Below are 16,029 nucleotides of genomic sequence, written 5' to 3' on the forward strand. Positions count from 1 at the left end.
TCTAATCCAATTAAATGAAAAGGTTTGGCACCACATAAAAACAAAAACAAATACAGATACATTACATAAGATTCCAGCCACTAGAGGGTTGGGAAGGGCAATATACACAACATTACACTTCATATTTGAAAGTGAAATGGTTAGAAAAAATAAGAAAACAACTTCCCCTGAGAAATTGAAATGTGATGCACAAGAATCCCCACATCTTGAGTCAGCCACTTCCAACTGCATAACAGTAAACAGCCTAAAAAGGGAGCTGGAAGCTTTCTAAGTTATAATGAAAGACAAGCCTCATCATGTACTGATGAAAATGAGCAGATGGAAATCATGGAATGGGAGAGTATGGTAAGATTGCACCACCGTGACCTAGTATTTGCAGGTTTGAGTTGGGAAACAGCGTCTTAGTGAAATGGGGAGTAAGGTTGTGTACATTATTATCCTTACTAGACCCTGCAGCGGCAGCAGCCTCATGCACTGGGTAGACCTTTCGAATAGAATGAGCGAGGCAAACCACCTCCTGGGATAAGACATCAAGATCCCATTCAAAAACTCAACTTGAATCGGAAATGTATCAGCACCTCAAATGAGCATGGTAGTTCATCACTTTCACCCACATGCACATAGCATTCAAAAGGTTGGTTTCAAGATTGCTGGTGTCTAGGGACAGCCTCCTCCTCCATTAGTGAACTGCATTGTTACAGAAAATAGAAACTCAAAATAGAAACTGAATAATGCCTAACATTGTTAATGATTAAGCAATGTTAGTCACAAACTAAACAAAATAGTTACTAAATAAAATAGCAATGTTTTCAAGGAAGTTTTCCACTGCTTCTTATTTTCCAGAAGATCCTCCAATATTCTCCACGTATAGAATCCTGACCTCCTAGAATGTCTGCATGCAACAACATCATCTTCCCCTAAAATATGTGCCATCAGACCCACCAAGAACTGTGCCAAGCTGGAGCATGTTAACTCATATCTGGACTTGGTTTTGGGCATTGTTCCTGTGGCTAGTCTAGTGCTGGAATCTGTCACCCTCATAAAATGGGATCCGAAAAATATAGTCCTCCCTCCCCTCACCCTCACCCTCACCCTCACCCAAAAAAGAAAAATAACAACAATAATAAATACTTGCTATGGCTTCATTGACTTTCTGGCAGCCCCATGGATGATTCCATATAGGTCTAACCTATGGCCGGTCTACAAGGATTATGCTATCTTTCCAACTTGCCCCAAACTTGCAATGAGGAATGGTTGCTTTGTTAAATCTTAACTTTACTATAGTTATCAGCTTAAATTAAACAATAAAAATAATATGTTGGCCCGCCACCCCCTCCACTCCCTCATCCCATTCCTTCTTCCTCTTCCCCTGCCATCCCAAAGCAACCTCCTGTGACCCGGGAATTTCCAACTTCCTCAAAACATTGGCTAACCCCCTTCTCTGTCTCTCGCTCTCCATCTCTGTAGATTGCAGTCCGCTCGTCTCTCATAATTTGGACCGTCCTCTGTTGTGTGGAAGGGTTCGCCTTGGCAAATACCCCCAAGACCGATATTGACACTCCTACGTATACCTATGGTTGGGACGGGTGTAGGAGGATTAACCGCATTCCCAAGGATTGCTACCATGCGATGGGGGTTTCTTTGTTGAGTTCAAATCTTCTAGAAAGAAGAAGAAAAAGAACACAGCAAAACACTAGGGGCCATCTTGCCTAATGTATTTGGTGTGTCCTTTCTTTGCTAGTTGCGCTGTTAGTTTAGTTGGCTCTGTTGAGTCTGTGTTTTTGGGAGGGCTCTGCCCTTTGTTCTCTTTGTAATCTCCACCCCCATCACCCCTCCTTTCTTTTGTTAATGAATTTATTTATTCATCCCCACAAAAATTGAAGGATTCAGTACTTGATGTCATGAAACCCAAATTAGTTGATAATTAGTTCAGCTTTTAGAATACATCCTTCCTTAAATATAATGTATTGGGTCAGAGTCCTACAGCATTTGCTCCAATCTTGCTTTTAATTGTGTGGTAAGTACAACAGACAAAGAGGCTCCTGCTTCCTAGATGAACAAAAGCATGACAAAAAAGTGACATCGATGAAAGAAATACCTTAGTGCTTGACATTCCCTTCTTAGCCTCTTTTGTAGCCATTTGTGTCGAAGATATTTATTTCTATTCCGATACTTTGAAACATGGAGTTTCTCCTACATGGCACCTGTTGCAATACAAAAAGTTGAAGTAATACAAATAATGCAGAAGTTGATGGTGGGGAAGAGGGTGGAAAGTAAAAAATGCCAATAATTAAAATACTTCCATTTGCATTAAAAAACAACCTTGCAAATTGGACACCGCTGAGAACTGTGTCAAAGGTTGTTGATATGCACTTTTAGGGAAATTTATATGCGTATTGGAGGGTAGAATGTGTCAAAAAGGTGTATTAAGAATAAATGGAAAACAAATTCTGTAAAGGACAGCTACCATGAACTAAGGAACTCTTACCCAGCAAATAAAAATAGAGATTAAAACTAAATATTTCTTGAGAGCTACCACCTAATTTTCCTAGAACTATTTTATGTCTTACATTACTACATATAAAAGAAGAAAAATAAATAAATATGTTATGTTTTGACCTGAATTCTTGTACCCGTTTTGGAAGATGACCCGCACCGACATATTTTGGTGGGCGACCCGAATGACCCGTTTGCAGAGATCTGCAGAGGAGTGTGAGGGTGGAGCCCCAGTTGCACGGTATGACTCGACCCGATGGGTCGACCCGTTTACCCGATCGGAGTCTATGTATATATGTATCTTATATTCTCCTACCACATTTTTATTTAAGAGATATGGGATTTTCGATTAGCGTTTTGGATGAGAGTTCTTGTAACGCCGTTCTTAGCCGTAGGTTGTGAGATCTCCCTCTGTTCTTCTTCTACATAGTAGAATAACTCTTCTTCTTTGCCTATGGATGTAGCATACCACATCGCTGTGTGAACCACATTAAATCTTTGTGTTTTTTTTTTGTTTTTTTTGTTTTCTGATTCGCTATTTCGTGATGTTTGTTCTAACAAAATAAATAAACAAAAACAAAAGGAACCAAAAGAGGAGCTTGAGTTATACGTTGATATGAGCTACTTTTATAGTCACTCAAGTTTATCCAATCCTTCCGATCCTTTGGCCCCAAATCCTTTAAATTCTTCAACATGTGGCCCACCCACCATTCTTTTCTTCCCACAGTTCTTTCAGCATGGTCGAAGTCTCCCTCCCACTTCTCTCCCCATCTCATTCACTTCACCCATAAGCTTCATGTTTTTAGGGCTGACCTCAAAGATTGGAATTCTAAATCCTTTGGCAACATCTCAAATCTTGTCTCCTCCACCTGCTCTAGCCACTCCCTCATCCAAAACCAAATCTCTCTAACCTTTCGGATAATTTCCTTGCGGTGGATGAGAAGTGTCTCTCCGTGGAACTGGCCATCCTCGTAGCCCACGAAGAGAGTTTCTTTTGCCAGAATTCTAGAGTCAAGTGGCTCAAGATCAAAGACTCTAACACTGCCTTCTTCCATAAGTCTCTCAAAGCTTGGAAAAGCCAATTGTGTCTCCCTTCTTCATTGCTCCAATGGCTCCTCCACTTCCTTGGTCTCGGGAATCAAATATGAAGCCATCCATTACTTCCCCCTACCTCCATCCCTCCTTCCCTTTCCTTATCTATATGTTTGTCCTCTCCTTGCAGCGGGACCTTCTTCATTCCATCCTTCGGATAAATCACTTTGACCATGCTTTTCCATCAAGCTAATTGAGCCTTCGGCCCCAATGGTTTTACCATGGGATTCTTCTCCTCCTATTGGGACTTGGTCAAAGATGACTTGATTAGAGCCATCAAAATTGTCTTCCTTAATCCAAACTAAAGGTTTGCTTTCTACCAAACAAGAATGAAGGCGAAAAAGTCTTTTCATGTGGAGATATCTTCGCATTTAATGCTCCTGACACCTTCCTCCAACGGGGTGCCGTTGAGTCGTCTGAACTCCTTGCTCCCTATGCATAGTGTGCCACGTGGCAATCGGGGAGGCGCAAACATTGCGTCTTGTCGTTTGAATCGTCGTGTCTCAAATTTTCATCATCATTACTAAAATTTTCGAACCGTTGATGATTCTTGATTTGGATCATTTGTTTGTTCTACTCGAATCGTCGTATGATCCTGCTCGTCGAAGAAATTCAATCTTGTTTGTCCATTTGAATTTGGAATCTATAAAAGACATCCCTCATTTCTGCTTTTCACTTCTCCGTGTCTTTGCTTTCGCTCTAGAAATTACTCTTGCTCTGAAGCTTTTCTGCTTGTGTTCTTACAAGTTTTCAGTTTCGGCTTGCGCGATTCAAGCTTTGTTCTTCTAGTTTTCCTGAGATCACAAGTAAGTTCGCTCTCCTTGCTTTTGTTACATCTTCTTTCTTGTTTTCTCTTTTGTATTCGGACAATCTGCTTTGCTTCTGCTAGTCTTTTTCCTTTTTTGCTCCAAATCCCTCTTGTTCTATACTTTCTCTTTGTGAAAATGGGTAGTGGTAGGACTTTGGATGACGATTCTATCGACTGTATGGTTGAGGGTGAGGAATCTGCCGAATAGAGAACTCCTACGGCTTCTGTTGAACTTTCTGGTGATCGGGACCATAGGGTTACCGAACACTGGTGAAAATATGCCCCTACTAGCCCTAGAGATCCTCCTGGCAATGCCCCAGAAATTCAAAGGACTTCCTCGAAGAAGAGGAAAGCTCCTAAGAAACCGACAGTTGGGAGTTCCCGACCGTCAAAAAGACCTTCCACTAGCCCCTCAGATTATGTATCTGAGGTTCGTCCAGCAAACCTCAAGGGTCTTTATTCTGATTATTCAATTCCGCCTTCATGTGTTCTTCGTGCCCTGAATTCGAATGAGAGAGTCAATTCCAATCCTCCAGGGGAGTTCTCCATTTACGTTGATTCCTTCAAGAGTGGGGTTCGACTTCCTTTCTATTCTTCTGTTATCGCCAAAATCCTCGACCACTGGGATATTTGCCCCAGTATGCTCCTCCCGAATAGCTGGAGGCATATCATTGGTTACCTGGGACTCTGTCACGAACTCGGATTAACCCCCTCCTTAGGTGTTTTTTGTCATTTCTATAATTTGAGTAAGTCGAATCCTCTCGAGTGGGTGTTCTTTTCCAAGTGCCCGAAGAACGACTTAAAGTGGCAAGGGGGAATCCTCGCCGAAGGTACCTGCCCTTCCAATCATAAGGGATGGCGGAACATATTTGTTTTCTGTAGGGTTCCCGAATAAAATCTGAAATTCCCGCTTGGATGGAGCACCCCGGACTCCTTCCCTCAAATCAATTGTCGTTGGCCATCAAAGCCAACCCTTGGCGTTTGAAAATCCATGGATATGCCATTGAATATGAAGCGATTCTCCGCTACTGGGGCTTGAGCCATGGTGAGTGCCCGAAGCTTTTATTTTCTTTGTTCCATATTTCCTTATCGCATTTATGATAACTATGATCTCCAGTTGATCCTGCAGTGCCTCCCAAGTTGAACCATCATGTTGTTAGATCGCTGGCTTAGCAGAAGTTTGCCGCTGCTGAGGAGAGGGTTCCCCGAAAGGGAAAAAATAGGGATGCTCCCGAGAGTGCCCCTTCCCCGAAGGGAGCTTCTTCTGCTGCTGCCCGGAAGGGGATAACTCCTTCCCCGAAGGAGCTTCTGAGGACTAGGCAGGACCATGCTGCCAAAGGAAAAGAGATGGTGGAAGTCAAGGAGTCCACCCGCAATGATGTTGCTCTTGTCAAGAGGAGACGGGAGTTGATTGATGATGTTGCTTCTAAAAGAAGTAAAGTTGACCAAGGGGAAGTTTACGTCCCCAAATGGAAGGTGACCCCTCGGGACCCGATCCTTCTGGATACTGACGCGTCCATCTATTGGGCCATCAACACTCGAACTCCTAGTGAACGGAAGGCCCTGAACGAGGTGTCCGACAATGAGTTGGTGAACTCCAACATCAGAGCTAGGACAGCTGCGGAATACTATCTTGACCTTAGAGTCCAAGTTCGGGGACCTCGTTCGGGAGAGGCAAGAGCTAGAGGAAAAACTAGGGGTTGCCATTCGGCGAGCAGCTCAACCTGTATAACGTGATAGCTTATCGAGCTGGCGTCAATGATGTCTGGAAGAGCATTTTGACGACGGATCCTTCCTTCCCGATCGAAGAGCATAAAGACCTCATCTATGAAGAGATCTTCAAGGAGTTGCAGAAGCCTACCCCGAGTTGGGTTGTGGAGAAGAACAATCCCCACCTGCTAATCCGACCGTTGAAGGATATTTGAGCGATGAGCCTGAGATGTCTCCCGAACGGGAAGGTGTGGTGAAAAACAATGCCCAACCGAATGTTCAAAATCAAGCTCCCGAAGATCAAACTCCTAAAGCCGTTGTTGACCAAGTCCTTGATCCTCTTGTGTAAATGTTTTCAAGAATTCTTGTACCTCATTCGGGCGCGCACCTCCTTAAGGCTCAATGGGCCAAAGCCGAATCCTTTTGAATTGATTGTGTTGTAATGTAATTTTTGAGATGTCTTGCATTCCACAATCTGTTAAACTCGCATAGTTTTTCTGCTAGTGTACTCCCACACCATCTAGATTGACTATCACATATGGCCCTTCTCACAGAGAAACCTAAATTCAGCTTTCAGTCTTCTGAGGGATTCGGGCTCTAGCCCTCCTAATGCGGCGAGAGTTGGAGTTCGAGCAACCTCCTGTCCTGGTCAATATGTTTGTATTATCGTTCGTTGGTGTATCGTTCGAGCATTTTGCGGTTGATAATTCCAAACGTTTGCATTTCCGAATGGCTTACTTGGGTAATCTTTGTTGGGAAGTGCTAATGTCGCCTCATCTTAAATGCTTTGATTGACGGTCCACTTCTCGAGTCAGCCGTTTTCGTAACCGGCGCCGAAATCACCAAGTGGGTGGATTTGACAGGTTCAAACTCCTTTTTCAAAATTTGAAAGGTTGCTCAATGACCACCGTTCATCTTGTAGCATTCGAACCGTCACTGATTTTCCACCCTTGATTTGCTTGGTGCGAACCTCTTCATTCTTCCCTTCAAGCTATTTAAACCCTCCTTTGCTCCTTCGCTCATTTCTTCACTTTGAACTTTCCAATCGTACGAAGTTCAAAGACTCTTCTTCCTCAGCAGCTGAAATTTTGAAGAACTTGCAGAAGAATTGCTCCTTGCTGGTTAAACAAGTAAGTTTTGTTCTTCAATGATTGTTTTCTTGACGCTTTTGAAGTTCTATCGCCTTTCTTCCTACGTCTACTGGTCTTGTCCTTTTTCTTAAAAAGGGTTTCAAGCTCCATTAACCCTTTAAGTTCCTTAGGGCGTAAGTATCTTCTCAGGCTAGTTCACTTCTTCTGATAGTGATGACTGGTTGATGCTCTTGCTTTTGTTGCGGTGTCTTCAAAACGTATTCCAGAAGATGTTCGGTCGAGCGTTCCTAAAGAAGCTTCCCCTTCTAAGGTTCGGAGGTGAAAAACACTTGATTCGAGGAGAAGCTTCGAATCCTTGATCCGTTTAGCGAATCAGTTGGAGGTAAGATGATCTCACACTTTTTCTATCTACTTCTCCTCTTTAGTAGTGTGAATCATTTCTTCTATAATTATGTATATGCTGAATTGTGATGGTTAATATCATTCCATCAATGATCTCGATTTGATCATACCCAAAAACAAATTCTCATATCCGAATCAAGGGTTGGTTTAATTGAAGGAGATTTGTGATTGACTTTTAATTATGTTAAGAATGAAATTCGGATTTAGATCATCCCAAAATAGGATCGAAGATGGGTGATCAAAATTCGGAATTTTGGACTTGAGAATCTGTCTATATGAGGGGCAGTCGTTTGGGGCAGTTGATTGGCCCAACCAATCACCATAAGCGACCGACTGGGTCACAGAAGCTCAGTCAGACTGAGTTTTGCTCTGTTTTGACTTCTATTTTTAACGTATCTTTATAACCCTATTATACATGATCTCTGAGGTTCTTTGGAATTGTTAATTATGAGGTTTGATTGCGATTTCAATATCTATACGCTTCGACAAGTAATGTTACATTTCTAAATATATGCATTGACTTGTATTATTGTGATGAGTTGTGTATAAACTCAAATGCATAAGTGATTGTATAACCTGCTGTTACAATTGTTTAGATGATTCATAAATTATAATATGATTTGAATGATGTTTTATTATATCAATTTATTATGTAATGTTGGATGACTTGTTATGTTATGATGAATGATGGGATGTTGTGACTATAATTGAGGGTATCCATAGCTTGGGATATCAGGGACTGTGGTATGGGACATTACTCTCTAATGCCCCAACACTGTCATGGTTGTTGGAATTACATACCTAGGAGGTTTTGTTGCATGGTTAAAACCCTTACATGCTACTATCCTTTCGGCAGGGGTATTGAAGCCGAATGAACCGTGATAACTGTGATGTGACTTTGTTTCATCCTACAGCGGTAGTCAGTCCGTGTGGAAACTCAGTTGTCCACTGTTGTTTATGCATTGGTAGGGTTGCATATGTTAGGGTTGGCCTCATGGGTGCCTAATGAGCGGCTGGGAGTCTTGAGGGGACATGAGAGCATCCACCCCAACAATATGTGGATGACCATAGGGTTAGGGAATGGAGTCCAACAAAGGTAGCTAGTCCATGAGGATTCTCACTCCTAGGTAAAGATGGATACTGGATTGAGTTGGTTGGTGCGATAGGGGAAGTATCTAGACTACATGTAGTATGTCGTTGTATGACTTGCATTGGATTAGAATCCCTGACATGCGCTAGTCCTCATGCTGATGGTCGTGGTGAGAGAGTGTGGACCTAAACCCCAGCCATGGTTGTTGACGAGGACTGTACCCTTTGCCCAGGATCCCAACAGAGGTAACCAGTTCGTGAGGGATCAGAGTGACTAGACCTACCCAAAGGAGGGCTAGTGTTACATCTTAAAGCATGACTGTCATATTAAAGACTTGCATAGTTAGTTACTAGATGCATTCCATACTTTTGCATATCATCCTTTACATATGTTACTTACCATGATATAATGTTGACATGTATATGAGATATGTTTCCTTACTGAGTTTGCCAGAACTCATTCCTTTTGTGGATTATTATTAAACTAAGCAGATGGTGATTTCAGATCGGGAGAACTTCATAAGACTAGGATAACTCCTGTGAAGAAACTTTGGAGACGCCAGTGGGAGGTAGCGATGTATTCCACAAAGCCACTGCGGGGTGCTTGGAGTGTGCTTACAGCTCCATTGATGGCAGGAGGATTTAGGTGGCTAGCCATTTTGAGAAGTCGATGAAGGAACGTTGGATGATTCATTGAGAAACTAGAAGAAAAGACCATTGCCTTTGAAAAAGAACATAAAACAATTAAACTATGATTTTATTTGCTCCCGCTGAGATTCTATTTTGGACACGCTTACTTTATTCTTTACTTTGATTTATTCCCTTTTTGGAAGTTTGTGGAAATAATTGAATCCATAGGTAATCAATGTGACCCCTAAGCTTCCTATTTATAATAAAGTGAAATATACAAGGTTACACAATTACCCTTACTAACCAACTGAATAATAATAACTTGAACCACAACTTATAATTAAACCAACCTACAAATAAATCAAACCAACCAACACTCCCCCTCAAGTTGAGGCATAGATGTTAATCATGCCAAACTTTCTCAAAATAGGGTAGAAATCTCCTTCCTTCAGTCCTTTAGTAAAGATGTTAGCTACTTAATCTCCAGATCTCACAAAAGGCATGCATATCAGCCCTTGTTCCAACTTTCCTTTGACAAAAAATCTATCTATCTCAATATGTTTTGTATGATTATGTTGCACTGGATTATTGGCTATACCGATGGCAGTCTTGTTGTCACAATATAACATCATGGGACTTGTAACAGGAAACCCAATATCTTCTAATAGACCCTTCAGCCATAAAAGTTCACATACTCCTCGAACCATGGATCTATACTCGGCCTTTGTACTAGACAATGACACCACATTTTGCTTCTTGCTTCTCCAAGTTACTAGATTGCCCCCAACAAACGTACAATATCCTGATATTGATTTTCTGTCAGGTGAACTAGCCCAATCAGCATCTGTATAAGCTTCCACTTTTAAATTATCTGAGGGTGACAAAAAGTATTCCCTTTCCTGGTGTGGACTTCAAATACTGAATTATTCTAATAACAACATTCATATGAGTCGAGTATGGGTCATGCATAAACTGGCTGACTAGACTTATTGAAAGCAATGTCAGATCTGATGTGAGACAAATAAATCAGTTTTCTAACCAACCTCTGATGTCTCCCTTTATCTATTGGTACTCCCTCTTTCTCTTTAAGCTTAATGCTTGCTTCAGTTGGGGTATCCATGGCTTTACATCCCAACATTCCCACTTCTGAAAGTAAGTCTAGGATATACTTGTGTTGGGACAAATAGATGCCTTTTTATGATCTAACGACCTCAATTCCCAGGAAATACTTGACTTTCCCTAGATCTTTAACCTCAAATTCCTTGCCGAGAAAGCTCTTCGGCTTTTGTATTTTTGCCCCATCACTCCTAGTGATGACAATGTCATCTACATAGACTATAAGAAGCGTGATGTGAGTTCTTGACTTTTTCACAAAAAGAGTATGATCAACATTACTTTTCTTGTAACCTATCGATCTCACAACTTTTTGAAGGTGTCCAAACCAACACCGAGGAGATTGCTTCAACCCATAAATTGACCGCTTCAACTGACAAACCTTCCCTTTTGTTTTGTTGTCAGAGAATCCATGTGGGATTTCCATATAGACCTCTTCTTTCAGTTCTTTATGCAAAAAAGCATTCTTTACATCTAATTGATGTAAATCCCAATCTTGATTCGCAACTACTAATAACAAGACCTTGACTATATTCAATTTTGTAACAGGAGCAAAGGTCTCTTGATAATCAATTCCATAAGTCTGAGTGAACCCTTTTGCAACCAATCTAGCCTTCAAACGGTTGACTGAATCATCCATGTTATGTTTTACCAAGAACACCCACTTGCAACCTACCGGTTGTTTCCCTAGAGGAAGAGTAACCAACTCCCAAGTACTATTCTTCTTCATAGCCTGCATTTCCTCTACCATTGCTGCCTTCCAATTTTTTTTTAGCATAGGCTTCTGCCAAGTCTTTGGAATAGATGTAGTAAATAAAGAAGATATGAAAGCTTGGTAGGAGTCAGACAAAGAATCATAGGAAACATATTTAGCTATAGGATGCTGAGTACACGATCTAATTCCTTTTCTAACAGCAATAGGGGGGGTCAGAAGAAGATACCTCAAGGATATTTATAGGACCTGAATCTGGATTAGGAGATTGAAGTGGTAACATGTCAACCTTTCTTTGAGCAGGACCTTGTCCATGCCATCCGTAGCTTCTTCTTTAACCCCTCCCAGCTCCTTTCCATCAATCAAACTTTCCTCTGTCTTATCCCCAAAAAGCAAGGGGCCTTTGCCCTCTCTGATTTCATCCCCATTTCCCTTTGTAACCTCATCTACAAATTCATCTCCAAAGTTCTTGCGAATAGGCTAAAAAAGGCTATCCCTTCCCTTGTGAGTCCGAATCAATCGGCATTCATCTTGGGCCGTAGCATTGCGGATAACATCCTCCTTTACGCCGACATTGTTCGTGGCTTTGATAGATCCTCCCACTCCCCGGCTGCGCTCCTGAAGGTAGACCCCCATAAAGCCTTTGACTTTACCGCTGGAACTTCATTTGCGATCCCGTCGTTTCTATGGGTTTCCCTCCCCCTTTCATCCACTAGATTGAAACCTGTATCTCTTCTCCCCGATTCTCCGTCATTGTCAATGGATCCCTAGTAGGATTCTTCCTTTCCCGTGTTGGCATCCGCCAAGGGTGTCCCATATCTCCTTACCTCTTCTCCTTAGCCTTGGAAGTCCTCTCCCGAATCCTTAAATCCAAAAACCAACCACCTCCTTATTTCCCCCATTCCCAAATGCAAGTCCCTAAATCTTACCCACCTTGCTTTTGCTGACGATCTCATGATCTTCTTTAAAGCTGGCCACCTTTCCATTTTCTCCATCCTCTCCACTCTCTCTCAGTTTGAATCCCTCTCGAGCCTTCTGGTCAATCTCGGCAAATCCACCATCTTCCTCTCTGGCGTCCCTGATCATCTTTGAGCCTCTCTCCTCCATCTCTCGGGTTTCTCGCACTGCTCCTTTCCCGTGGTCTATCTTGGCCTCCCGCTCATCCCTGGTAGGCTCACTCGCCACCATTGCCTCCCAATGCTTGACAATATTCGTAAGAAATACAGCTTTGGAAGGGCAAACTTCTGTCCTTTTCCGATAGCGTGGTACTCATTCGCTCTGTGCTGTAGTTCACCTATCTCTATTGGTGTGGAATCTTCTCCATTCCCAATTCCACCATCCGTGCGATGGAATCCTTATTCTGTGCCTTCCTTTGGAAAGGGCAGGAAGCCTCGCGCTTCATCCACCCGATCAGCTGGTCTTCCATCTGCTGCCCTACCTCTGAAGGTGGCCTTGGAATCTGCCGGATCACTGATGTTAACCTTGCCTGTCTTCTCAACTCATTTGGAAAATTGCCTCAAAGCATGATTCTATCTGGGTTAGGTGGGTCTATTTTTATTTGGGTTAGGTGGATCACTGATATTAACCTTGGCTGCCTTCTCAAACTCTACTCTTACTGCACCCCCACACCATTTCTGCTATTTCTATCTCCATCTTTACTGGCTCCTCCACTTCCTTCTGGCTTGACCTGTGGCATCCAATGGGCATTCTCTATAACCACTTTGGTCCCCGCACTGTCTACAACACCCGCATCCCCAAATCCACCCCCTGTCAACCCTCATCTCAAATGGATTCTGGATCCCTACCCCCCTGCCCATTCTCACACAGGTTTGGGAATCTCTCCCTCCTCTCTCTAGCTCTTCCTATAACCTTACCATTTGGCTCCTTTCCCCTTCCCCTGCCAAAACCTTTACCACCTCATCGGCTTGGAACTTTCTCAGAGCCCATAACCCTAACCCCCCTGGCCCCCTTTGGTTTGGTTCAAAGGCTTTATCCCTCGTCACTCCCTTACCCTTTGGAGAGCCCTTAACCACGCCCTCCCCACCCAATCTTTCCTAGCTATCTACCACATCCCTGTTAACCCCAACTACATCCTCTATTGGTCCAGCTTGGAGAACCTTGAACACCTTTTCTTTTCGTGTCCCTTCTCTAGATCCATCTGGAGAAAAGCCCTTACCCCCATATGGCCCCGTTCGAGGCGTTACTACTGGTTTGATCGAGATTGGTCTTGGATTTTGAGAAGCTTTTCAGGCTCTCCATTTGCGATCAGATTGGTAAGCTAGTGTTTTGTGTCTTGATCCATCATCTTTAGTGGGAGCACAACCTTTGAAGATGGTCCTCTAAATCTCGCTCTATAGACAGGATTTGGAATGCCATCTATTTTGATGTCTCTTCTAGACAGTTAGCTTATAAGGCTTGTGGCAATGCTCACACTTAACCATATCTTTGACTGATTCTATTCGGGACACAATACAAACACTCTAAAGGGCATATTTTTCCACTATCGGGTTATATAACATAGTCAGACGACAACTCTCCTCACATTGAACAAGTGCATAGGATTGTTCCAATGTAGGAAAGGGAGAGCGACTTAAAACCTGTACTCGAATCGGATTATACTCCACATTTAAGCCAGCCAAAAAATCATACACCCGAATTTTGTCAACATATTTCCTGTAGGCAACCACATCATCAGGATTAGTCGGTTGGTAGTCACCATAATGGTCTAACTCTTTCCAGAGAGAGCATAATTCAGCATAGTACTGGGCAATTGTTAGCTCTTTCTATGTGGTCTCATGAGGTTTCTTTCGTAGCTCATAGATCTGCGCATCATTCCCTAGTTGTCCATAAGTCTCTTTAGTAGCCTTCCAAATCTGAGTGCTGTATCCAACAATAAATATCCCCTGGCTAGATTTGGATGCATGGAAGTCAAGAGGAATGACATGATAAGAGATTCGTGTGAAATCCACTTATCTTGAAGAATGCCAGCAGTTAAAGGTTTGGTTGTAGTGCCCATAATAGGACCAACTAGACCTCATCTAGTAATTGTCAAATAGGCGGAACGAGACTTGATCAAGTAATTGGTTCCATCGAACCTAACAGCGAGTAATGGAAGGTTGGGATAATTTTCATGACTTGTCGGAACTGCAGAAACATCTGGTGTAGTCATATCTGATGGAAAGGCTGATCAAATCTGCTGGAGAAAAAAAATCTGATAAAACCTGACATTCAGCAGCCCAAAACTGGTTGCGAAATATCCTAGGAAGGTGTAAGAGGTCAAAAAATATTTCTACGAGGAGTGGTATTTTTCGGATTCAATGTTGCAGTAATTTTCTGATCAAGACTGCATAAAACCTGCTGTTAGAAGAATCTGAAACATCACAGGAGGTGTAAGACTCCAAAAAAATAATAATTATGCATTGCAGTAGAGAAGAGAATAGCAGAAACAAAGGAAAAACAAAGAGGAAAGGAGAGGAGGAAGAAGTTGTTAATGGCAGAAACACAGCCAGAAAGAGAGCAGAGGCAGAAGAAGAAAGAAGGAAAAGAAAAAAAAAATCGATAAAGAGATAGGCGGAAGGAAAAAAAAAGGAAAAAGAAGAAAGAGAGAAGTAGAAAAAAATTGAGGTTTTTTTCTTCTTGGTGTTGTAGAACACAAGAGGAAGAAGAAACAAAGGAGAAGGAAGAGGAGACAATGCTGGCTATGGAGAAACAAAAAGAAATAGAAGAAAGCCGAGGAGGAAGAAAGAAGAGAAAAGAAAAGAAAATCGTCGAAGAAAGAGGCGGAAGAAAGAAAGAAGGAAAAAGAAAGAAGAAAAAAAACCTTGGTTCGATTCTAATTTAACTTGGCTCTGATGCCATGTGGAAATAATTGAATCCTTAGGTAATCAATGCGACCTCTAAGCTTCCTATTTATAATAATGTGAAATATACAAAGTTACATAATTACAATTTCAACTCCATCCCTTCCCTTATCACTTCCAATGGCACTCTGATTTCGGATCCCCCTAGCATCAAGGCCGAAATCGTCTCTTTCTTCTCTAACCTCTTTTCCCCCTCTTCCCTCCCTCCTTGCTCCCCCTCCTTCCCAACTTCATTAATAAATTCATTGACCCTTCTATCCTCTCCTCTCTCGGTGCTATCCCTTCCTCGGAAGAGATCCTCATTGCCATCCGCTCCCACAAGCCTAATAAGGCCCCAGGTCCTGATGGCTTCAATATGGGTTTCTTCCTCGCCTCTTGGGACTTCATTGAGAATGACCTTGTTCGGGCCATCCGGAGCTTCTTCTTTAACCCTTCTCAACTTTCTTCCATAAACCAAACTTTCCTCTGCCTCATTCCCAAAAAGCAAGGAGCCACCTCTCTCACCGATTTCCGCCCCATCTCTCTTGTAACCTCCTTTACAAATTCATTTCCAAAGTCCTAGTGAATAGGCTTAAGAAGGTTATGCCTTCCCTTGTGAGCCCGAACCAATCTGCTTTCATCTTGGGCTGGAGTATTGTGGATAACATCCTTCTCTATGCGGAAATTGTCCGAGGCTTCGATAGGTCCGCTCACTCTCCGGAAGCTCTCCTTAAGGTTGACCTCCATAAATCCTTTGACTCCATTCACTGGGACTTCATTAGTAAGGTCCTCTCTTCCATGGGTTTCCACCCCCTTTCATCCACTGGATTAAAACTTGCATCTCTTCTCCCCGATTCTCCATCATCGCCAACGGATCCCCTGCGGGTTTCTTTCCCTCTCGAGTTGGTATTTGCCAAGGCTACCCTTTCTCTCCCTATCTCTTCTCCCTAGCTTTGGAGGTTCTCTCCCGCATCCTCCAATCTAAAACTGATCATGTCCTCATTTCCCCCATTCCTAAATGCAAAACCCTCAATCTTACTCACCTTG

The sequence above is a fragment of the Hakea prostrata genome, chromosome 8 (genome assembly GCF_041222555.1).
Source record: "Hakea prostrata isolate BN-2017 chromosome 8, UWA_Hpros_2, whole genome shotgun sequence".
In the NCBI taxonomy this organism is placed as follows: Eukaryota; Viridiplantae; Streptophyta; class Magnoliopsida; order Proteales; family Proteaceae; genus Hakea; species Hakea prostrata.